At 42.6% G+C, this 25,994-nt stretch overlaps 1 long non-coding RNA gene across 1 annotated transcript in view; it reads left to right on the top strand.

Annotated features, from left to right (window-relative positions):
* Nucleotides 1-13,556: 13,556 nt before the first annotated feature.
* LOC135106149 (uncharacterized) overlaps nucleotides 13,557-25,994 on the top strand; it is a 79,292-nt gene continuing 66,854 nt past the window's right edge. The window contains exon 1 of the long non-coding RNA XR_010271133.1: nucleotides 13,557-13,794. This is a non-coding gene — a long non-coding RNA (uncharacterized LOC135106149). The remainder of the gene's footprint in view (nucleotides 13,795-25,994) is intronic.

The following is a 25,994-nucleotide window of genomic DNA, read 5'->3' on the forward strand; positions in this document are numbered from 1 at the left end:
CGCGTGGATAATAAATTACTGGGCCACTTTTTTGTGCAGGCTATTTTTCTGTTGATGGTGGCCGCCTCAACGAGCGAATAGTACATAAAATAAATAACGGCAAATGGGAAGGGCACTGTATAATACACGAGGCTGCATTAACGCGATCACTGCCGCGCTCGTGCCGAGGGTGTCGTGATCGGCGGCGGCGGCGCCGGCGGCGTGGACACCAATTACAATATAATGAACTCTTATAATGGAAGGATTTTGGCGACTATCATCAACACCAGCAGGAGTGTGAGCGGCGGCGGCGGCGGCGGCGGCGGCAGGGTGCGGGGCTGGCCGTCCGCCAAGGGAAAATGCTTACTCGGCCCCTCGCATTGATTCCCATCTGCCTCCCACTGCCTGCAACCCCGCCCTCACACTGCCACCCACCCCACCCACTCACGCCGCCCATCTCTCCTACTATTGCCACCCTTTCACATCACTACCACCACCACCGCCCCACCTTCCTCCCTACACAACTCAACCCATCCACTCCCATCTGTCCTCACCCTGTCGAGGGCTGGGGTTCGCATCCCCCCACTCCACCCACGCACTACCCTCCCAGCGGCCTGTATACATAACAGGCTCCACCCACCGCCACCCACACTACCCGCCCACTGCACGTATTCTGAAACCTACAATGACATTCGTAAAATTTATAGATCTACCACACGTGTACAGAGAGAGAGAGAGAGAGAGAGAGAGAGAGAGAGAGAGAGAGAGAGAGAGAGAGAGAATCAGTCTGTGTATATCTCGTCATGAGGATTAATGCTCCGATCTCGATAGCAGCGCGGGTCACTTCAACACTGTCAGTATCCTTGAGTTGCACTTTGTTACCCCGCACACGCCCGCCGCCTCCCCGCCACTCCACACACACACACACACACACACACTCCCCCCTCAGCCCCTCAACACGACGCTACTGTATCCTATCATCACTTCATATCGCCGCCTCCAGCCTGACACTGCATTATTTCCCCTTCAACGCCAGTCAAGTGCCGATACGTTAATCTTGCCACTAAGACGAAACACCCTCCCTCCCGCTCCCCCTCTTCTTTTGGAGAGTTTTTTTTTTTATTTTACCCGATGAACCTGAATTTGTTTTTGTCATTTATTAATTTATACCCACGAATTCCTGCTCTTTGTCTATTAATTTTCGTTTATTTGTGTTTTCTTAATTTTTTTTTATTCTTTCCTTTTGCTCTATTTTCAAGCAAATCTCTTTCTTACCCTCTGCTTAATTTTCCCGATGAATCCTTCCCTCCACTTTTTTTTTTGTCTTTTTTTTTCCCGATGAGCCCCATCTTTCTCTGTTCCCTCCTTATTTCCCAACGAACCTCTTTTCTCTCTCACTTTTCATTCTCTCTCAGTTTTTTTTTTCTCATTTTCTTTTCCCGACGAAACCTCTTGTCCTGACGAACCCTGCCATTTTTTTTTTTTTCGTTCCCATTCTTTTCCAAACAAACTTTTTTTGCCTCGTTTTTTGTCCCTTCCCCTTGCTCTTCTTTTTTCGCACTTTTTACAACAGATATTAAATTTTCATAACACTAGTATAAAACAGAGAAAAAATATATATCTGCATGTAACGCTTTGAAATGCCATCGTAATTTCGAAACCCTTCTTTCATTTTTCATTTTTTCTCACTTTTTCTCCCCTCTCCTTCGCACTTTTACTACCGATATTAAAATTTCGTAACACGTAAAGTTTCTCTGCATCTGTGACGCTTTGTAACATCACTATAACCTACGATAAAGTATTTCATTCCTTGTTTAATCTTAGCTTTGGATAATGCGGCTGTGTGCTTTACCTACTTGGCAAATAGTAGCGTTTCTTTCTTGTCGAACCTGCTCAGTTAATCAGTTTCGGATAATTAAACACCCTTTATTTTTGCTGCAGGTTCAAAGGCTGTACTACGCAACACTTTCACCGCCTAGTATTTGAAGTTAATCCCTTGTTTCAACCCCGCTCGCCTCACTGACTGGTCGCTGTGCCTTTATTTATTTATTTATTTATTTATTATTATTTTTTTTTTCAAACTTAGGCTCGCTGGTTTATTTGCTGGGCTCTTACGTCGTGTGCATCCCCGTCAAGAGTAAAATAATAATAATAATAATAATAATAATAATAATAATAATAATAATAATAATGATAGGAATGATAATAACAGTAAAATATGAAAACAATGATATAGTAACATTGAGAAAATTTTAGATTTGCTTCGTATATGAATTTGGTTTTCTTTTAAGCATGGCGAGAGAGAGAGAGAGAGAGAGAGAGAGAGAGTGTGTGTGTGTGTGTGTGTGTGTGTGTGTGTGTGTGTGTGTGTGTGTGTGTGTGTGTGTGTGTGTGTGTCTTTCTATACCACCTGTTTCTTTATCACTAATTTCATAAACCCACGCCTCTCCTTGCATCTCCCTGCCCTGCTCAGCGTGTTGCGGGGAAGCGGGAGGGGCGGCGCGGCGTGCTTGGTTAAGGAGGAGAGTGGGTGTAGATGAACGTCTTGTGATCGTATAATCAAGCACTATTTTACCGTGGCTAAGTCTGCTGCTGTTAACACTTTAAACACTGGAGAGATTTAAGGGGCATTGTATCTCTCTTTCTCAGTCTGGCGCCGTTAAATTCCGACAGCGGGTAATTAAGCACATCATTACCTTTATGCTCGCCATCTGTATGAGGTTGCCAGCACTCGTGACGACCAAGATTGGATGCGCATTGTCATTCTTCTCTCTCTCTCTCTCTCTCTCTCTCTCTCTCTCTCTCTCTCTCTCTCTCTCTCTCTCTCTCTCTCTCTCTCTCTCTTTTTCCACCTATTCTCTAGACTTAAAATTTGCATATTGTCATTTATTTTATCTATTTTTCTTTTTATCTCTTGTTCTCCAGATTAACTTGTCAGCTTTTATTTTCATCTCGTATTTTTTTTCTTTTGTTTAATTTATTTATGCATTTATTTATTTGTCTGTTTATTCATTCATTCATTTTCTCCCTCTCCTAACCTTCATCCCTTCTTTTTATTTGTTTATTTATGAATTTTTTGTGATTTTTTTTTCTTTTGCTTGTTTCATATATTAACTTTTTGTATTTTTGTATCGTAATTTTCTTTTTTCTTCTGTTGTATTTATTTATTCATTTATTCATTCATTCATTCATTCATTCTCTCTTCACCCTCCTCCTTTCTTTTATTTATTTATTCATTTGTTTAATTATTTATGCATTCTTTCATTCTCCCTGTCTTCACCTTCCTCCTTTTATTTATTTATTTATTCACGTATTCATTTATTCATTTTCCCTCTCTTCTCCTTTTTCCCGTCTCCCATTTTCACGCTCACGCTCAGCCTCGCCCATAAGACCAGTGGCCTCGATGAGCGTCGGAACGTGACTGATTAACTGTCTCGTACATTTTCCAAGTCTAATTAGTAACTTATTTTTTCTCCTAGCTCTCATGTTTAACCCGGAAGTATTTAGTGGAGACCAGATCAGGCGGTGGAAAGAGGGTGAAAAAAGGAAAGAGAAAAAAAAAAAGTATGCGTCAAGGTAGAAACAAAACAAAAACGTATGGATAATGCTAGTAGTGCTAAAAAGTAATTAACAAACTCATTCTGTTCATGTGAAAAGTTTCGATGAGGTCAGAGAGGCCGATGCGAAGACCAGGGGCAGGGACTGTACTATTCTCAAACGTGTCGGCATCTTGCTCATCTCATCATAATGACTCTAATGCTCATCGAGGTCATCAAAGTTATTTCCATGATTTTACTGATAATTTATTAAGGATTCTGCATTATTAATGGAAAGAATGCTCATGCAAACCCGAAATATCATGACTTTTTTCTTTCAAAATAGTTCACATGGAAGAACAAGAACAAAACGTTTCAGAATACGGGTAAAGAACAAGATCCATGACCGGGCGGCAGGTTGCCCACTGGCCGGGGTGTTCTGAAGTGACTGGGACGCGGATTTCTTACCTCATTTTATAATGGTAACCCTTTGACTGCCACCTGGTACACCTTTCCCTAATTACCAATCACTCTGAGACATCTTCATTTGTTCTACAGCCACATCCGATCTTTGAACTGAAAGAAATTCCAAAATGTATTCTTTTCAGCGCAGACTTTCTTGTAGATGCTTATAAAGACTTAACGCATTGCTTTTGGTGCTGCTAATTGTTTCGTGTTGCAGTGAAAGGGTTGGCAGTAAGTGGTGGTACCTCGTGTGAGAGAAAACAATGCCACACTGCCGCTGTATCACTGGGTGTGGGAATAAAGCAGGCAGGCATCGGTTTGTCCTGTCTTTGTCTATTAAAAATGCTCAGGCGGCAAGGTGGAGGAGGGAGTGGATGGCTGGAAAAAAGTCTTTGGTTATCAAGGATCTCCCGAGACCAGACTTCACTCATGAACGCTGGAGGGCGTGTGGAGAGCACTTGTAACAGGTAAGGGTGATGGCTCAGTTGTTTACAATAATAATTATTGTGTATGCCCATCAGCCTTCATGAAACATTAATTTCTCTATTGTATTTGATAATTACTAGCTTAGGAGTGGACAGCCTAAAGGTTATGTGAAGTGACATTATATTGTGTAGCTTCTCATGTTAAATCTTGTTTAGCGAAGGAAATATAATAAAAGTGAATACTGATGTCGTTTCCCATGATATGCTAACGATGCACTTTACGTTAGAATCCTTTGCCCTCATGAAGTTAATCCATGGCATTATGAAAACGTCACGGTGTTGTCACGAAATTACGCCCGACTCACTCCGGCAGTCGAAACAATAATTTTCTTTCCTGGAAACGTCATACACTTAATTGCTACATACATTACTGTCGCAATTACTCTCATTATTATTCTATAGGTCAGGGAATTATACTCAAACATGGCGGCTACGTTAAGCTAGTGGTTAGGGTTAGCTGAAAAAAAAAAATAAATAGCGAGAGTAATGACGGATGTAATTGTGAAGTATACAGTGATACCAGAAAAATATGGAGAGAGAGAGAGAGAGAGAGGACTAATTTTGTCTCCCCTAGGTGGCAGGATTATCGAAGAGGCAGTAATGCAAAAAGTAAGCATCTTAAGAAGTTTTTAGTAATAAAGCGGAAAAAAAAGACCTGCAGTAAAAGGATTAAAACCCAAGAATGTAGCTTAAAGGAAAAGGAAAACTCATAAACGAAGAAAAGATGACAAAAAAGAAGACCGCAGACACGAAGAAAAATAAAACTCACATACAGGAAAAAGAAAGGAAATTACGCCATGACATACACGGGGGAAATAAACAACAGAACGCTAACAGATATGATTAGTGTAGCAGGAACGAACACACTCCCTCATTCGGGCTCCTCTACAGCGCTGTCATTAAGCAAGGGGAGTGACAGCGTGATATTACCTACAGTGACAGCCTGGGGTGTTAGGTTGGGGGAGGGGGGTCAGGTGACAGACACTAATAGGACAGGTGGTGTTAGGAGAGAGGGGGATAAATATTCTCTCTCTCTCTCTCTCTCTCTCTCTCTCTCTCTCTCTCTCTCTCTCTCTCTCTCTCTCTCTCTGGGGAAGTTTAATTTGTCTTCAGTTTTCCTTCATTATTATCATTTTAATCTCATTTTATTCCTTCTCCTTCTCATTTTCCTCCTCCTCCTCCTCCTCCTCGTCTTCCTCCTCCTCTCACAGGCCATTAATTAGTGTGGTGGAGTGCGAGCAGTCGTGATGGAGTGGACTGATTGTGGTAATGGGGAGGGAGAAGGACAGATGGTGGGGAAGATTTAGATAGATGGAGGCTGTACAGGATATTGATGGAGACACTCACCCGAAGAGGAGAGATGGAGGAGTACAGGGCCTGCTACTGGAGAGAGAGAGAGAGAGAGAGAGAGAGAGAGAGAGAGAGAGAGAGAGAGAGAGAGAGAGAGAGAGAGAGAGAGAGAGAGAGAGAGAGAGAGAGAGAGAGAGAGAGAGAGTAATGCGAAATTTTATAAAAGAAAGAGGAAATGTGTCAGAATGTTAATATGATGAATGGAAAATAACAAAGAAAAAAATATATTTGGTCTATATTAACATGTATTTTTTATTTTACTTTATTTTATTTTATTTTATTTTATTTTTGTTTTTTTATCCAGATGTTTCATAACCTAATTTTGTTGTGTTTTATATTGCAAAATGAGTTGTCAACACTGTGACTCATCTTTTGTGGAGGCCATATTGTTTTTTTTTTGTTTTAGTGTAAAAAAAAATCTGGTTTATTCGCATTTTACTGCATGAAATCAAGTGTCATGTTCCTCTAATAGAGACTGAAATTCAAATAAACTACTACTACTACTACTACTACTACTACTACTACTACTACTACTACTACTACTACTACTACTACTACTACTACTACTAAATAACAATAAAGAATAAAACGACGAAGAACAAGAAAAAAAAAAGGACGAAGAAAAAACAAGGAATTAAATAAGAATATCACCACAAACGTAATATAAAGAAAGAAGAGTACTTGGTCCCTTCTGAAACACCCAAGCTAGCAGTGACAGAATGGTGGCGGTGGGTGGGTGCGCTGAGCAAGGGAGGGCTGAGGCGGGTACTCCGTGTTTTGATAGCGGTCTGTGGTCTGGCGGCATCACATGTGGTTGTGTTTGGCCGCTCTTTGTCTCCCGTCCCGTTGGGGAGTTGCAGGGCTGCTCTTTTGATGTAGGTTTGTGTTGTCACGTTAAATGTTACTCCTGTTTATTTTGTGTTGCTCTTTGTCGTCAGAGAGGGACGCAGAGAGACAGAGAATATGGTTGGTTGATAGATCAGTATTTTTTTTTATCTATAGTTTGATTTTAAGACGTAGGTTTGTGTTGCCAGAAAGAGACAGACAGAGAATATGGTAGAGTGATGTACGAGTTTAGGTAATTTTCCTTGTTTATTTATTTATTTTTTTTCACTTGATTTTAAGGCTCCGCAACAACTGTGTCATGTGGTGCGGCAAAATGAGTGTTTCACTAAGGTTGTGGGGAATGACCTAACCTGGTGAGTGTGTCTAGGCGTGTGTGGGTCACAACAGTGCTTAGTTATGCCAGTCCCGTGCTGGAAAACATGAAAATTCCAGCACGTGTCTTCTGAACTTGGTGTAGCTGCGTGCTTTTATTTTTAGACATGGGGGAAAAAAGAAAAAAGCAGAAATATATTAGTTTTGGAGCGGAGCCTCAACACAATTGCTAGCTGGCTGACATGCATTGCAAATATATTAGTATCTTAAAAAAATAGTAAGTAAAAATAAAAGTCATGTTCCAATATTTTTGTGGTGGCGGAGGCAGTGGGGTGCACACACACACACACACACACACACACACACACACACACACACACACACACACACACACACACACACACACACACACACACACACACACACACACACACCTAATCTGACAAAATAATACTCTCAGGGTATGTATTGTAAGTGCAAGATATGAATCAAAACGTAATTTTAATTCGCTTCAGTTGCTTGTTCATTCGGAATTCTACTAAAAATACTCCTTTCAATTAAGAATTTGACTTAAGCCATTACAAACTTTATAAACCTAACACTTGTGCATTTTAGTAAGATGAACTGCGGTTAAATACTCGTATGTTCAGGTAAAGATTGCACATCCCTCGTATGAATCATAGAAAACCTTATCTTGCAGTCTTTCGAGGATCTTATATCAAACATTCAAGCAACTTTATTCAGCTCTTAACGGCAGTAGTAGTAGTGGAAGTTATTAAGATTCTCAAAAGTGTTTTCATGCATCACCAATGGGAAAATAAATAAATAAGTAAATAATAAAACATCTATAAGAGCCAGGCCAGTCATCTGTGTGGCCTTTGAAAATATACTAGTCTTTGTTGAAAACCTAAAGCGTTTCAAAATGCGGGCTTTACTGTACTCCGTGGCACAATATTAGTAATCGGCTCGCTAAGCCCACACTACCCACGTATTCAAGCCGACATGGGGAATGATGTACAGTCGCGGCCAGAAGAAGTCTTGTCACCTGCCGCCCTCACTTCTACTGTGTTTAGCGTGTTCCTTCATTCTGACGTCCTCAGATCTCCTTGGAACCTTTCACTTCAAACATTCACTTACAGTTACTGTAAGTGAATGTAAAGGGTAACTCATCCTGTTACCACTACTGTGTGTGTTACTTCATTACAATCTTAAACGATTTTACAGAACAAAAATAAAACTACAGACACTAAAAAAGGCTGGAACTTCTCGACCACTTCCCTTGCTGTCACTGGTGCTTTTCGAAACTGTACTCCAAAACTTGCATCAAACCATTTCATTAAGGTTGGAGAGAAGCCAGCACTCAGCAGCCAGAGTGTTGGAGACGGATGTTATGTTTCTGCAGTTCACTTTAAGATAGTTTATGAAATGTGGTTCTGTCACACACTCTGCCCCTGTCAAGAAAAAAGAAAAAAGAAAAAAAAGGCAATGCATTCCCTGTGTTGGAAGGAAGAAAACCACGCATTCCTCTTACTGGAAATATTCAATTCATGGCAATACTTCCAAATCATTATAAGATCAGTAGGCAATGGAATATCTCTTAAATCCATATCTTGAGACGCTTTGTTTTCCCATCAGGTCTGTATTCAAAGGGCACAGAGATGATCAGTCAAGTTCTAATGGGTGTTCTTCCTCTTGATTGCGCAGAATTTATTAAACTATCACTACAGTCATGAAAACCCCAACAATACCCACTAGAACCTGCTAATGGTAAGTAATCCAGATGAGACGGCGAAATGTCTAATAGTGTAGGCCTTAGTTTAAATTTTAATATCAGTTACAAAAGGGAGAAAGAAAAAAGCGGCGTTTAATACCAGTCCAGATAAGACGCCGGTGTTAAATAATACAAATTTTAGTTTAACAATTTCAACATCAGAAAAGAAGGAAAGAAAGATGCCCCGTTGAAAAGCAGTCAAGATAGCACGCCGAAGAGTTAAATAATACAGGTTTTAGTTTAACAGTTTCAATATCAGAAAAGAGAGAAAGAAAAAGGCACCGTTCTCTATACTGGCAATGCGTGTAGTACTTGGAAAGCCGAGTTGGTTCTGTACCCTTGAGCACACCTCGCATCACCTACACTCTCGTTGGCAGGAGGGGCAGGGAACCATTGACCGTTCGTGCTCGCCTTCACAAGCCCTTGGGGAGCGGCCAGCAGTATGCGAGCGGGGGTTGTCTGCTTTTATATCCAGGTATGTAGGGGGAAGGAACAGAGAGAGAGAGAGAGAGAGAGAGAGAGAGAGAGAGAGAGAGAGAGAGAGAGAGAGAGAGAGAGAGAGGAAAGGAAGGCATTTCTCGTAAAGCATACGGAGTCTTTTTAGTCTCAGTTTTTAACCTGTTGTATTTTTTTGTTTTTGTTTTTTAGAGCGAGTACAGACGTTGATACTTGAGCTCTCTCTCTCTCTCTCTCTCTCTCTCTCTCTCTCTCTCTCTCTCTCTCTCTCTCTCTCTCTCTCTGTCACCTCCCCTTTTTGCCTATTCCATGTGTGTATGTGTGTGTGTGTGTGTGTGTGTGTGTGTGTGTGTGTGTGTGTGTGTGTGTGTGTGTGTGTGTGTGTGTGTTTGATCAATGGTGTTTCTTTCCTTTTTCCTTTCTTGGTGGCGATCGACGAGAGGCAAAAACACACAGCCTCCTTCCAGCGCAGTTCTTTATACGTAAGTCTTTCCTTTTTCTTTCCTCCTTTCTATTAATTTCTTTACCTTTGGGTCCTAACGTGGGAGGTGAAAGGAGAGGAGGAGGAGGAGGAGGAGGAGGAGGAGGAGGAGGAGGCGGCGAGAGAGAGAGGGAGGAAATAGTATTATGTACGGAAGCTTAGTATTTCAATGGGAGTTCTGCAACTTGTCATCCATACTACGTCTCTCTCTCTCTCTCTCTCTCTCTCTCTCTCTCTCTCTCTCTCTCTCTCTCTCTCTCTCTCTCTCTCAAGCAGACACCATCCCTCGGAGCGCCCCGCAGCAGGCCACATCGATCTGACTGGCGGGCGGGCGGTGGCGGCGGCGGCGGCGGCGGCAGCGGAGGTGGGGAACTGGGTGGTGGTTCGGGCGGCCCCACTTTCCTCCCCGTCAGAAATAACCCTATTACCTGGATCCACTTCTGGGAATCGAGCCCTTCCCCGTTCATAAGGCTTTGGTGAGCGCTGTCGCATTAGGGAATTAATTAGCTTGCCGAGGGCCCGCCGGAACACCTCGCTCCCTTCGGCCATTCCTCCCGACGTAGGGAAGGACGCTCACCCGAGAGGAAGAGACGGGCGGGGAGCGGGAGAGAGGGAGAGAGGGGAGGTGGGGAGGATGGTCACGTCGATGCCAGCCCAGCGCTCCCTTCGTTCCCTCATTCTGCTGTCTGTTCGCGTCTCAGCTGGGAAACTCGCGCTAAATCTGGCTTAACGCCGTGTAAAATGAACGCTCGTAGAAACACACCGACTGATTCCGAGTTCCTCCTAATTGGCAACATTGTCAACTCCGCGGGCCAAACTTGTGCGGTGCCCACTCATGCTGGCCAGGACCACACGGCGCCGGGAGCGGGCGGCGCTGCTCCAGACCCATCCCAACATTTATGGACCAGACGCACAACGCTTTATATATTTATTTATCCATTTGTTCGTGTTATTTATTCGTACGCTTGCCTTAATTCACACACGCCGTTAGGGAGGCTGAGTCTCTGGAGCTCAGAATGGCTTGCATGTACGATAATTACGACACTGCGTTTAATGTCATGATTCATGCGATACTGAGAAAAGCCCTGGAACTACATGGTCAAACATTCCGGCGTCTTAATCTTCGCTATTCCCAACAGTCTCTAGTAAAAATGATCAAGGACTTCAAGAGCGCTTTCATGATTCTAGTGACAGTTCGACAAGGATTTGCATCATCATCGACAAATAACACAAATGAAAAACCCAACAAAAAAACAAATCTTTGTAACCATTATGAGCCCTTACGAGAGTTCAAAGCATTTCAAAATACAGACCCTGGAGCATTTTATTCCCAGTTACAGTTGCACACGTGTATCGGAGGGACGAAAGAACGTAAAAACGAAAAAAAAAAGCAACAGCAGCAAACGCCCTGCAGGAGAGTAATAATAGTAGCTGACGGCGCCTCACAAGTGCCGTCCATTTTGCTCCCTTATGGGGTGATTTTCCGAGGCTCTTCACTAAATGTTCTCTCCGTTCAGGGGGAAAAGGAAGGATCGGTCAGCTGGGGGTCAGAATATATTAGTGAAGCCACCAGGAGAAGATAAGGGAAAGAGGAGGAGGAGCAGGATGAGGAGGAGAAAGAAGAGGAGGAGGTACTGTGAGAAAGGCCCGGAGGAAAGTTAACATGAATTCAGAGAGAGAGAGAGAGAGAGAGAGAGAGAGAGAGAGAGAGAGAGAGAGAGAGAGAGAGAGAGAGAGAGAGAGAGAGAGAGGAGGGGCAGTGTTACCCTTGCCCGGCAGTCCCTCTCATCAGTTCCCCTTTATTGCATCAATCTTTCAGTATGCGACGTAGACTTTGCCTTACTCTCTCTCTCTCTCTCTCTCTCTCTCTCTCTCTCTCTCTCTCTCTCTCTCTCAACGTAAAGAAAGAAAAACATTATGAAATGGTTAAAAACGAAAAAAAAATATACTTAAGACATTTTCAGAGAGAGAGAGAGAGAGAGAGAGAGAGAGAGAGAGAGAGAGAGAGAGAGAGAGAGAGAGAGAAGAAAAGGTGAATGAGGACATGCCTCGTGTCTCCCATAATCGTCGGAGGAAGGGAGGAGAAAGATGCAGGAAGGGGGAGGGGCAGGAGGAGGAGGGATGGAGGGAAGCAGGAAAGTGAGAGAGGTAAAAGAAGAATAAAGTGTGGGGATGGGAGAGGTGGAGGGAACGGTAGGGATGGAGGGGAAGAATGAGGGAAGGCAAGGGAGGGGAAGTAATGAGGCGGAGGAAAGAGTGGGAAGGCATATGAGGGAGAGAGAGAAAAGGCAAGAGAGAGAGAGAGAGAGAGAGAGAGAGAGAGAGAGAGAGAGAGAGAGAGAGAGAGAGAGAGAGAGCGTTATTACTACTGGTCATTTGATAGACGCTAATGACGCCTTACATTTTCTTTTTTTTACACTCTTTTTGTCTCTAATGTTCGCAGTGTGTCCCCAGCGCCGCGTACAGTGCCAGCGGGGGCCTCGCTTCGCTCACTTTTCTTCACATTCTCAACGAAATGGTCGTATACCGTTCCCTGTCAAATATTTATTCACGTGTAGTACGCGTTTTTCGCTCCTTTATTTATGACATGAAGTGGACGGCTTCCATTTTGTGTGTCTGGTAAAGGTAAGTTACTTTCCTTTCGTGTCCAGGGCGCTCCTGAAACTTGGGCAACCCTGCGTGCAGTTTCCTTGTAAATAAAATGCGTAAAGTTTAGCTGCGAAAAGGAGCAAATGTTTTGAGAGAGAGAGGGAGGGAGGGAGGGAGATGCAGGGGAGGTGGGAGGGGAAGGATATTCACCTCTTTTCCAGCCGGATATTACGGGAGAAAATGACGTTGTTGTGTCGACCCATGAAAAAGAAAAGAGGGTTTTGATGTGATACTGATGGTCTTTTGATTATCGTGTCCGGGAGACCAGGCGGGACTATCACAGTTGTGGTAAGTAAACATTGATGTCAACACACCCCAGGCCCGAGGGAAGGGAGTGATGGGCTGGCTCTCGTCCCTGACTGTGTGTTTCCCGTCATTAAATTATGCCCGTGTACCGTGTGCCGCTGTAAGGAAGTCATTTTGGTGGGTATTGAAGGGACATTACGTTGTCCTGACGTATCCGTAGCATAAAAAATAAACAAACAATCAAGTAAATAGATAAATGAACATATGAATGGACAGATAAATGAACCAAACATTCAACAGATAGCCTACACGTAAAGATAAATAGATAATTGTTCCGCAGCTGTAAAAGATGTATTTGAATTATTAAATGATACATTGTTTTAAAACCACTTTTGATATTTATTTTATTTATTTATTTATTTATCCTTTTGAGACGGAGAGTTACGTAAACACTAAGCAACCTAGACGTTATCTACATAGGTCACATCGTCACCTGGCAGTGTAAGAATAAATATCAAAATAGTTTTTCTAAAGGAGTGCTTGAGTGATTTAATATTGTAATTTGTAAATACATTATTTCCCTGGATAAAGGAAGCACATAAAAAGTCGAATACAAGCGTTACAGAGGTATCCGGGATTATGGGGAAATCATTGCACATAACGTACGTACTCGTATATTGTTTCATAGCTCTACTGGTTTATCTGAATGATTAAATATTATGAATTTTCCTCATCATATTTCCCTAGAGGCAAGAAAAAAAAGAAAAAGAGTGGATATTAATATTCTCGAAACCACAACACAAGCGCAGAAAGAAAAAAAAAGTGTAGTAAGCACAGTAATTCCAAACATGTACTTCAATGATTAAATATTACAACATGCATTTCTACGTTATGTCTACAGAATGAATACACTTGGCAAGCAATTATCTATTTATCTATATACCAGACCAGCAATACCACACAGCTTGACCCAGACAAAAGCACGACACTTTCATACCCACCACCATACCCACGCGCATTGGTTCGACACATGACTTGTTGGCGGACGCTGACGGCTGACGTAACTCCGGGAAGTATACATGGGAGGCGGGGGAGGTGCTTCACTGACAACGAGAAAAATAATCGGTGCAATCTGTATTTTCTGTGTACGCAAAAAGTACGGCATGCCATCTTTAACCAACACCAGTCCTAGAGGAAGCATCAGAGGAGATTAAAAAGGTAAGATAATGTATAGATGAGTAGATAAAGGTGAAAATATTGGCGGGCAGGCGCAGGCAGGCCCCCAGTGTGTTGGCGGCTAAACGTGAAGTGATGGATTAATAGCCAGCGTTACCTTTTATTTTTCTCTGTAAGGGAGTGTCAGAGCAGGGAAATGTTCTGTGTGGAGGGAGAATAGGGATGATGCAAGGAAGAAATTGATGGATGATAGCGAGCAGAGCAAGGCTGATAGGGAGAGAAGAGAGGGAGGGAGGAAGGGAGGGAGAGAGAGGGGATGGTGAGTTAGGGGAAGGAGCGCTGCTGCCAGATCTTCATTTCCCTCGTAAATTTGGTATTGTGCTCAGAAGCCGGTGGAATTTTCGATTATTTTGCGAGGAATGTTTAAGTAGTGGGTAGAGAGAGAGAGAGAGAGAGAGAGAGAGAGAGAGAGAGAGAGAGAGAGAGAGAGAGAGAGAGAGGGTTGTTTGGTGCTTCGTGATGTCGTTTAGTAATCCGCTTGTTGCCTCGTTTTGTAGATTGTTACAGTATTGTTACTTAGTTCTTTCCATTTTTCTCCTTATTCTAACTTGTATTTTCTTTTCATTAGGTTTGCTTCATTGGTCGTGCGGGATGTTTCATTCCAAGAATCTGAGCCTGTAACTAACCTGTCTGTTGTGCCGTGGTGCTGTCTTGTTCTGTTTGTCTCTGTTGTTTCGCTTGTGTACTTGTTTCCAGTGCTTTCCTTTAGATTTTTCTTTTTGCATCACTTTTCCATCATTTGAAGCCACGTAACAAGCCTGTCTCTTATAATGTTATAGAGAATATGTTGCATTGTTTTGTCTTAATACTTATGATATTTTCCTCTTTTTGCTTATATTTGTCACTTTATTCAATTTTAAGAATTTTATTTGTTTATATATTTCATTTTTTCATTTAATAAATTTTTACTGTATAAAACTTGCAGGCTTATTAAAATATAGAATAACTATATATATGTATATATATATATATATATATATATATATATATATATATATATATATATATATATATATATATATATATATATATATATACTAAGAATCTGTGGAAATATGATATCATGTGATGCCTCAGAAGCTGAGCATTGCACCTGCCGATGACATACATCATCGTCAGGTGCGCTGCTCAGCTTCTGAGGAATGACACAATATTATATTTTTAACAAATTCTTAGTATATAACAATTACGTATATTATTAGTTCAGCTACTGAGGGCCTCCTGGGTACAGTGAGACTGCGCCCTCTTTGGGGTCGAGGGGACCTCAGGCTCACGGGTTTTGATCCTGGCCGCGGTCCGAGGGTAGGAAGGGCATCCACTCGGGGTAACAGTTCGAAGTTCTTCGTTAGGAGGCACTGTCCTATTCCTTGCAGACTAGGGTAACTCTCTCTCTCTCTCTCTCTCTCTCTCTCTCTCTCTCTCTCTCTCTCTCTCTCTCTCTCTCTCTCTCTCTCTCTCTCTCTCTCTCTCTCTCTCTCTCTCTCTCTCTCTCTCTCTCTCTCTCTCTCTCTCTCTCTCTCTCTCTCTCTCTCTCTCTCTCTCTCTCTCTCTCTCTCTCTCTCTCTCTCTGACTTTTAGAGTACTATTGGTTTCGTATTTTCCGACTGGGGTAGTATTGCTTTCATATTTTATGACCCGGTGGACCACTACTGGTCTCATTTGCTGAATAGGCCACTATTGGCTTCATATTTTGGGTTCTTCCTATTTCATTTTCCAGGTACACTACTACTGGTCTGTGGTAGTATTTTCTGACTTTGCTACAATATTAGTCTTATTTTCTGATTAGGTTACAGTCAGTCCCATTTTCTGATTAGACTGCCTAAAGTCTTATATTCTACTACTTGGGCCACTGTGGATCCAGTTTAATATAACTGTAGCCCATTACCTAGGAGGGCGGGACTGAACTTAAGAAAATCCATAGCGTGAGTCTGGATAATTCATATTTACTTTGATATCTTTTGCCACACTAATTACAGGTTAGATTATTGCTAGCTGATCAGCTCTTCAGAGAAGTAAATGTTTGTAATTTGCTTTGATGTCCACTTCAGCATAAATATCCTTTACGCTTTACTCAAAATAAATATGGAAAAAAAATATTCTTAACCAAGATATGGAAATTAAGTTATTGGTTTTAAATATTAATGATTTTACCTCTCAGAGAGAGAGAGAGAGAGAGAGAGAGAGAGAGAGAGAGAGAGAGAGAGAGAGAGAGATGCTATATAGAAACCGAACTCATTATGAAACTTTGCGTGTAAAATTTTAACACATTCACCACCACCATTATGACTTTAAAAAATATATACAGCATGTCGTTTCTCATTATCAAGTGCTGGCGGAATATGAAAAAAAAAAAAAAATATCCGGTTAGAATGAGAGAGAGAGAGAGAGAGAGAGAGAGAGAGAGAGAGAGAGAGAGAGAGAGAGAGAGAGAGAGAGAGAGAGAGAACTTGGTGATGCTGGATTTCAGTCTATAGTTTGTGGTTGAGGAGGAGGAAGAGGAGGAGGAGGAAAAAGAGGAGGAGGAAGGAGGAGCAATGGGGTCACTCTGAGATGGCAACACTGCACGAACAGGAGGAACGAAGAGTAACAAACGAGAGAGAGAGAGAGAGAGAGAGAGAGAGAGAGAGAGAGAGAGAGAGAGAGAGAGAGAGAGAGAGAGAGAGAGAGAGAGAGAGAGAAAGCAAGGAAAGGAGGGAGAGGGAGGGAGGAGGCATAGGTAAAGGTAGTTCAACTTTACTCCATGAAGTTTTCAGTTCCACGCACTCCCATTTGGCCTTCCCCATGTCTGTGACCAAATTATTCCCCTCGACAGACCCCCAGAAGCAATTTTTTTTTTTTTCCCAGCCCTAACCTTGCCTAAACATTTGTGCCGAAAAGAAAAGGAAAAGGGGAACGTTGCGGTTATAGTAGCGAGTGTGTACATAGTAGGTGGTGAAATGTTAGGTGTTTGATATAGTGATAGGTACATGAATGTGTGTTTTAGTCATTTAGTTTAGTTTGTGTTAAAAAATGGAAATAAAAAAAGAAATAGAAATAAAAGAAGAAAATGAGAGAAATAATGCATGGTTAGGATTATGAATTTAGAATATGCACTGTAAGAAGTTAAATATTAGGTGCGTTAATGATGGCTATAGGAAAGTGTGTTTAGTTGTATAATTCATGTTGAAGATAAATTGTTAAAAAAAGAACGGATTCAAAAGAAAAAAAAAAAATGTAGCAGTTTTAAAAGTATGGATTTTAGATTTGTACTGGAAGAAAAGAAATATTAGTGCATATTAATGATAGGGATAAAATAAGGTGTTTAGTTATGTAGATCAGTCTGTGTTGAAAAAAAAAAAAAAAAAGAAAATGGGAGCGAAATGTTGCAGTTACGATACTTTCATGTGGCCAAAAATATGAATAGATGAATATTAGGTGCATATTAATGATGGGTATAGCAAAGCGTGTTTAATTAAATGCTTTAGTGTTTTGTATTAAAAAGAAAAGGAAATGGAAAAGGTACAGTTGTGTTAGTTATGAACACAGGTGAGTAGTAAAATATTAGGCTTATGTTAGTCACGGCTTTAAGGGAATGTGTTTACCGTACTTGAATTGCTTACTTTGTGTTGAAAAGAAAGAAAAAATGACCGGTAAATGTTGTAGTTTTTAATACATGTATGAATACGTTGGTAGTGAAATGTTAAATGAAATTGAATTATTAATATGGGAGGTGAGTGGCATCGAGTCAGTAGTGGTAACAGTAGTAATAGTAATAGTAGTAGTAGTGGAGGTGGTATTTCATCACAGAGTAAGCTATATTAGTTTGTGATGAAAGGGAAAATGACAGAAAATGTAGATACAGTTACAAATGTGAAGTGAACTGAACTGGTAACGAAACAGGTGTAAATGTTTGGTAGAAGAGGTGGGGTGTGTGTGGCGACTCCAGGGGACGCCAATGGACACGGCTGATTGATATTTGCAGTCATTTGGGGGACATAATTAGAGTGTAAAGTGTGTTAGCCGTGGTAGAAGAATTTAATTGTTGCCTTGTTTTCATGTTGCTTCCCTTGTTGTTGTTGTTGTTGTTGTTGTTGTTGTTGTTGTTGTTGTCGTCGTAACTAATGTTTATAGGATGTAAATTTTTTGTAAGTTTGGTTTATGATAATAGTTTTCTACTACTACTACTACTACTACTACTACTACTACTACTACTACTACTACTACTACTACTACTACTACTACTACTACTACTACTACCAACAACAACAACAACCCCTCCACCCCCTCTTTACACCCACCACCACTACCATTACAACCCCCAACACTTTCCCTCCTTACGCCCACTTCTACTTCCCACCACCAATACCAACCCCCTCTCCTCCTCCTCCTCCTCCTCCTCCTCCTCCTCCTCCTCCTCCTCCTCCTCCTCCTTCCCGCCTACACACGCACGCAGAAGATATACTAAGGCGATACCCCGCGAATGCATGTTTTTCCCCCCTTCAATGCATACGTAAGGTTGGGGAGATCAAGAGTAGCAGTAAACTGTTGCCGAGGCGGGCGCTCTCCTGAAGGATGGCCGGCCGCTGAATCCTGGGCTTAGGAATTGGAGCTTAGGGCTTTAGGCTTGAGAGAGAGAGAGAGAGAGAGAGAGAGAGAGAGAGAGAGAGAGAGAGAGAGAGAGAGAGAGCTGGACTGGAGAGCGAGGAAGAAGAGGAACAGGAGGAGGGAGCTTAGACCGAGTGGGTGGTTGGCTGGGGGGATGCGTTGAATAAGTCAGCAGCAAGGAGACTTTGCGGAGAGAGAGAGAGAGAGAGAGAGAGAGAGAGAGAGAGAGAGAGAGAGAGAGAGAGAGAGAGAGAGAGAGAGAGATGGGTAGGTAGATTGAGCCTCATCTCAACACAACATGGCAAGGTTTCATCAGCCACTGCAAGCTGGAAATGTGTGTGTGTGTGTGTGTGTGTGTGTGTGTGTGTGTGTGTGTGTGTGTGTGTGTGTGTGTGTGTGTGTGTTTTATGGTAGATTTTTCATTTGTTAGTTTCATTTTTTATAACCATTTTTTTTTCAATGCATAAAGAAAGTAATTATTGTTAAGGGATCAGAAAGGATTAATTTTGTACAACTGCATACACTTTCTCTCTCTCTCTCTCTCTCTCTCTCTCTCTCTCTCTCTGTTTATATTTTTACTCAGTGAAGGAAGCTTAATGTAATTTGTATAATTGCATGGAAAGTAATCATATTAGTAAAATTAAGACTATACCAAGGATTACATTTTTTTCATTACAATATCAAAAAAGTACTCGTTTGTAATGCATGACTGATTTTATTACAACAAACCCCTTGCTAAACCAACGCCCTTCCATTTATCCACCCTTTCATTTTATCCACACCTTTGTATTCCCCTTCCCTAAATCCTCTTCACCTCCACCTCACTCCTCACATCCCCAAGTTTCTCCCCATGGTTTCAGCTTCTACCCATCCCCACTCCCTTTTCCCTTGTACCCTCTTACTCCACATCTTTCTATTCCCTTCTGTATCCTCCTCTCCGTTTCCCTGTTTCCTCCCCACCACCCCCTGTCTCCCCACACCCCTCCCTGGCTGGAGCAATCACTCAAAAATTCAATAAGGCGACAAGGGGACGTCTCGGGGAGGGTCGTAATAGATTTTGGTGGTGATAGGTGGAACGATGGTGCCTTGATGGTGTGTTGACGTGGGACACACACACACACACACACACACACACACACACACACACACACACACACACACACACACACACACACACACACACACACACACACACACACACACACACACAACAAGAGAGAAGTGTGGAACTGACAGTGTGTTACCTATACTGTATTTTTTCTGTGTGTGTGTGTGTGCGAGAGAGAGAGAGAGAGAGAGAGAGAGAGAGAGAGAGAGAGAGAGAGAGAGAGAGAGAGAGAGAGAGAGAGAGAGAGAGAGAGAGAGAGAGAGAGAGAGAGAGAAAGCAAGGCCTAGAAATAATAGAAAGCAGGCCTAGAAATAATAGAAATAGTGCGCCTTCACACACACACACACACACACACACACACACACACACACACACACACACACACACACACACACACACACACACACACACACACACACACACACCTGGAATAGGCCTAACCTGCTACCTGTAATAGTTTACTGTCATATCCACACAGGTAAGGAAAGGCTCAGGTAACACGGATGTTGCTCCTGGAGAGAGAGAGAGAGAGAGAGAGAGAGAGAGAGAGAGAGAGAGAGAGAGAGAGAGAGAGAGAGAGAGAGAGAGAGAGAGAGAGAGAGAGAGAGAGAAACTAATAATATATTCTAGTATTTCATTTAATTAAATACCAAAGATATTGAAATCCATTGAAATGACACGAAGATGAGAAATGAAGAAAAAAGCAAGATGATGAGAAGGAACAACAGAGAGAGAGAGAGAGAGAGAGAGAGAGAGAGAGAGAGAGAGAGAGAGAGAGAGAGAGAGAGAAACAAGTACACTTTTAAAGAGGACACCCTTTACCTGGCTGCGTGGAGTGTGTACAGGTGACGGCTAGGAGGTGATTAGCGAGGAAACTCTTGCCACGCGAGGGTAATGGGCCGCGTCTAATGGAGGCACCCGCACCGGAGGACAATGGCAGGTGGTGGTGGTGGTGGTGGTGGTGATGGTGGTGGTTGTGGTTGTAGTGGTGGTGGTGGTGGTGGTGGTTGCAATTTTGTCAGGTGTGTTTTATTATGTGTTTGTTGGTGGATAAATTGGATAGTCTCTCTCTCTCTCTCTCTCTCTCTCTCTCTCTCTCTCTCTCTCTCTCTCTCTCTCTCTCTCTCTCTCTCTCTCTCTCTCTCTCTCTCTCTCTGTTCTGTTTATTCTCAAGTGCGCACAGGATCACAGTGAAATGGGAGCAGTGAGATGAGCGGGGCGGGAATTGCTGTTGATGCTGCTGCTGCTGCTGCTGTTGTTGCTGCTGCTGTGTTTATAATCTATGATGCGTTTGATTAGAAATGGTTATTGGCATGATGTAATTACCACGACTATGCATTTTGTGCTGTTTGTTTTGTGTCTGCCTCGTCTGTGTGTGTGTGTGTGTGCGTAGGACGGTAGTGTTTGCTATTTGTCTATCGATCCGTCTGTCAGTTTATCTGTCTGTATGTGTGTACGCGTGTGTCTATCTGTCTATCAGTGTGTCTACGTGTGTATCTGTCTGTCTGTCTGACTGTCTGTCTGTCTATCTATCTATCCATCTCATGCGTCGCTGAATAGTGAATTAACTTTTATCAATTTTGAAAGTAATTTTGAACGTGACAGATGCTCTCTCTCTCTCTCTCTCTCTCTCTCTCTCTCTCTCTCTCTCTCTCTCTCTCTCTCTCTCTCTCTCTCTCTCTCTCTCTCTCTCTCTCTCTCTCTCTCTCTCTCTCTCTCTCTCTCTCTCTCTCAGCGATAGACCAAGGCAGCACGTGGGACCATGTCAGCTGTTCATAATACCGGCTTACCATCTCGGATATAGCGGACTTTCTGCAGATTTAACGGCCTAAGCCAAATGAGTCCGCGCACGGCTGCGAAACGTTCTTAATAAGCCGAATTTCGCTATATTGAAGTCGGTAATAGCAAGTTAGTTTTTTTTTCGTGTGTGTGGCGCGCGCTATCTCTCTCTCTCTCTCTCTCTCTCTCTCTCGCGAAATGATTCTACTGGCACAAGAGAGAGAGAGAGAGAGAGAGAGAGAGAGAGAGAGAGAGAGAGAGAGAGAGAGAGAGATATTAAACTGCAGGAGGTGTAATGCACTGCTAGAAAGTAATATGTAGTTGGAATGGTTTAGAGTTTTTTCCGTTACTTTCTTTATTTAGATTTTTTATGTTCTTTTTTTTCTGGGGAATAGTATTGGTAGCCAGAGAGAGAGAGAGAGAGAGAGAGAGAGAGAGAGAGAGAGAGAGAGTGTCAGATTTGGCCCATAACGGAAGCTTTATATGTAAGATGAATTGGCAAACTTTGTAAGTGGAGCTCATTGCGGGTTGTGGCCTGATGGTGGTGGTGGTGGTGGTGGTGGTGGTGGGGGAGGGGACGATGGAGTGTTGGGGGGGTGTTTGGAGGAGTGAGGGCAGGTGATTAAGGGGTAGTGGTGGTGGTGGTGGTGGTCTGGATAGCTAATGGTGTTTCTCTGGTAGTGGTAGTAGTAGTAGTGGTGGTGGTGGTGGTGGTGGTGGTGGTCTGGATAGCTAATGGTGTTTCTCTGGTAGTGGTAGTAGTGGTGGTGGTGGTGGTGGTCTGGATAGCTAATGGTGTTTCTCTGGTAGTGGTAGTAGTAGTAGTGGTGGTGGTGGTGGTGGTCTGGATAGCTAATGGTGTTTCTCTGGTAGTGGCGGTGGTGGTGGTGGTGCTGTGGTATGGTGTTGGTTTTCATGGTGGTAATGATGGTAATTGGATTATTGGTGATGATGTTTAGTAATGCAGAAGTGTCATGTGATGGTCATTATGGTGATTATAGTAGTAGTAGTAGTAGTAGTAGTAGTAGTAGTAGTAACCGTAGTGATAAAAATTGTAAAATGAAACCTGGCTGGTGGTGGTTCGCGTCAGAGGGAGAGAGGGAGAGGGAGAGGGAGAGGGAGCATTTGCAGGAATGTGGGAATGCTTTCGGGTGGTGTGGTCAGCGGTGATGGCGGTGGTATCGGCTGTCCAAATGGAGGATCTTTATATGTCTATTTTCATTTACGTCTACTTTACTTTTTATTTTTCGCATATTTTTATTTTGAACGGCACGACACGGGACTATATATAAAAAAAAAAAAAAATGGAAGGTACGTTTTTTTTTTGCTCTTTTTTTTGCAGTAATCCCATTTTTTTTGTTTGCAATCAGCGTGCTCTTGTAAATTAATCCACCGTGATGGATATTTTTTGTTTGTATTTGTGTGATTAAAGTGGATTTTTCTTTCATTACGTTCCCCTCCCACTTGCTTTCCCTCTTCTCCCCTCTCCTCTGCTCACCTCTCCTCCCTTTTCCCCTCTCACCTTTCCACCCCTTCCTATCTTAATCTTCCCCAACCCTGCCCTTCCCTTCCACTCCTCTCTCTCTTCCCCTTCTCTCTTCCCCTTCATTCATCACACGTTTCCCCATTTCCCCTCCTCTCCTTCCCTCCCTTCCCCCTTCACCTCTAAAGCTCATGGTCTCTTTCTCTCTCTCTCTCTCTCTCTCTCTCTCTCTCTCTCTCTCTCTCTCTCTCTCTCTCTCTCTCTCTCTCTCTCTCTCTCTCTCTCTCTCTCTCTCTCTCTCTCTCTCTCTCTCTCTCTCTCTCTCTCTCTCTCTCTCTCTCTCTCTCTCTCTCTCTCTCTCTCTCTCTGTGTGTGTGTGTGTGTGTGTGTGTGTGTGTGTGTGTGTGTGTGTGAGTGAGAAATTCAGGTGCCACATTTGGTAGGCCTATGATTTTTGGTTGGAGGTGAACATTTTTAGAGGCTGAACGTGAATTTATTGATTTATTTTTATATTTTTGAGTTTAAGTGAGTATGGCGTGTTTATTATGAAGTGGCTAGTAGAGGTGGGGGGGGGAAAGGTTAAATAGAATAGTGGCTTGATGTGGAAAGATAAGTAAACTGAAAATCGACAAGGTTTCAGTTACAAAAGTGGAGAAGTGAGACGACGAAAAAAAAGTAAAACGAAAATGAATGAGGCAGATAAAAGAGAGAAATAAAAAAAGTAAGAAAAAAAATCAGTTACAGGTTTAATTTCTTTTTGGAACGTGTGAGAAAGAGATTGTAATAAAAGACAGGAAAATGTAAAAATCCACAAAAACCAGGGAGAGGGAGAGAAGCAGGGGAGACACCTGCTTATTTTACATTCCAGTGCAGCTCAGGTGTGGCGCCCCTTCCCCTCCCCCTTGCCTACCTGAGTCATCCTGAAGGGGGAGGAGGAGGTGTTAAGCCAGCCTCGCCACACCCGCCACATCCTGCGCCTCTCCCACCCTCCCCACCTCCTCTAATCCCCCCACACTGTAATGCCTCGCGATAATCCAGCGTTGTGTAATTACTTCATTTATGATTTTTTTGTAGCGTGAATATAATGACATGATTTTTTTCCTTTATTATATATTTATTGTTTGGTTATAATGGTAATGGCGATGCTTATTTTTCCCCTTTTGTTAGGGTGAATGGTAGGGGGTGTGTGTGTGTGTGTGTGTGTGTGTGTGTGTGTGTGTGTGTGTGTGTGTGTGTGTGTGTGCATTCATTTATTAGTCTTTGTTTGTTATAAATGAATTTTATTTGTTGCGTCGAAAGTTTTTTTTATTTCTGTTTATTTACGTAATTATGATTGCTTTAATTGCTTGCTTGATTTGATGGAAAAAAAGTGAATAAGAAATCGTTTGATATTTTTGTTAAGTGTAATTAACTCAAATGAATTTGATTGGAAAATGTAGCCGTGTCACCTAACAGTATATATACCCATTTTTAACTATTTTTTACTTCATCATCATCATCATCATCATCATCATCATCATCATCATCATCATTTGTTTGTGGAGTATTTTCCCCTCCTAATTCTCCCTCAGATCCTCATGATTATTTTACGTCTTTCGTTGGTGCTTTCGTTTTCTCCCTCTTCTCTCCTTCCTTCCCACTTTCCTCCCTCCCTCCCTGCATCCTCTCCCATTTATTTATTTACTTACTCACCTCAACATAAGAGCGTGGAATCCATGGCCGGGATAGGAGGGAGGGATTATTTTGCATCACGGCGGCGCCAGTCTGGAAACACGCTCCGCTGGAAGAAGCTCGCGGCCACGTCTTCTTGGGCTTTTGTCGGAAACTCCTTCAAACTCCAGCCAAGACTTGTTCGGGACTTGTAGCTTAGGCGGGCGGCTGCAGGAGGAGGAGGAGGAGGAGTGGGTGGTAGGTGGTGGTGGTGGTGGTGGGCTAGAGCTGTCTTTTTGTGGTGGTGGTGGTGGTGGTGGTGGTGGTGCCTTTGTGCGGGTGTGGTGGGCATTAGGGGCCGGATGACTGATCAAGTTTTCCCCGCGTCTGACAAGGAAGAGATGAGTTCCTTCCAGATTATTTCAGGGCACACAAATATTTTTCACCTCACCCTCAGTCTCTCTCTCTCTCTCTCTCTCTCTCTCTCTCTCTCTCTCTCTCTCTCTCTCTCTCTCTCTCTCTCTCTCTCAATCCTCTTTTCCGAAAACTTCCTGCTTTTTTTCCCCCTTTCGTTTTATCTCCCAAGCCTTTATTTCAATTTCCTGAATGTTTCCTATTTTCTCTTGCTCTCCTTTTACTCTTGCGTTCTTTTTGTTTGTAATGCCTGGAAGTCTTTACCGCTTCTTATTGCTCCCCGCGACCAAAGACGAACTTTTTTCTTTTTTTTATTTGAGGGTTTGGAGACCGGATGGGATTTGTTGTTAGTTTCGCTAAATTGTGTTCTGGTATTTTTTTCTTCGGTCCGTCTTTAATCTCTCTCTCTCTCTCTCTCTCTCTCTCTCTCTCTCTCTCTCTCTCTCTCTCTCTCTCTCTCTCTCTCTCTCTCTCTCTCTCTCTCTCTTTTAATAGTTGGGGTCGATGCATCGTTTTCTTTGAGCTGGGGTCGATGCCACGTTTTCTTTGGTGAGTTGTGGTCAATGCCTCGTTTTCTTTGAGTTGGGGTCGATGCCGCGTTTTCTTTGGTGAGTTGTGGTCAGTGCCTCGTTTTCTTTGGTGAGTTGTGATCGATGCCTCGTTTTCTTTGATGAGTTGTGGTCAATGCCTCGTTTTCTTTGAGTTAGGGTCGATGCCTCGTTTTCTTTGGTGAGTTGTGGTCAGTGCCTCGTTTTCTTTGGTGAGTTGTGATCGATGCTTCGTTTTCTTTGATGAGTTGTGTTCGAAGCATCGTTTTCTTTGAGTTGGGGTCGATGCCTCATTTTCTTTGGTGAGTTGTGTTCGAAGCATCGTTTTCATTGGTGATTTGTGGTTAAAGCCTCGTTTTCTTTAATTCTATCTCATTTCACTACTCTTATCACAACTCAAGCCGTAACTACACAAAGCACTACCAAAACTGTAAAAAAAAATAGATACATTCAAGTACATTATGGTGATTTGTGAACTGAATGAACGAAGACATGCAAGTGATGGGTGTTACAGGGTTAAGATGATCCGCTGTGCCGACCGCTTATGTGAACAACCAGCAGAAGAGGAGGAGGAAGAAAATGTATTGAGATAAATGATCGTACTGAGATGAGTGAA

Source organism: Scylla paramamosain, chromosome 13, assembly GCF_035594125.1.
Source record: "Scylla paramamosain isolate STU-SP2022 chromosome 13, ASM3559412v1, whole genome shotgun sequence".
Lineage (NCBI taxonomy): Eukaryota > Metazoa > Arthropoda > Malacostraca > Decapoda > Portunidae > Scylla > Scylla paramamosain.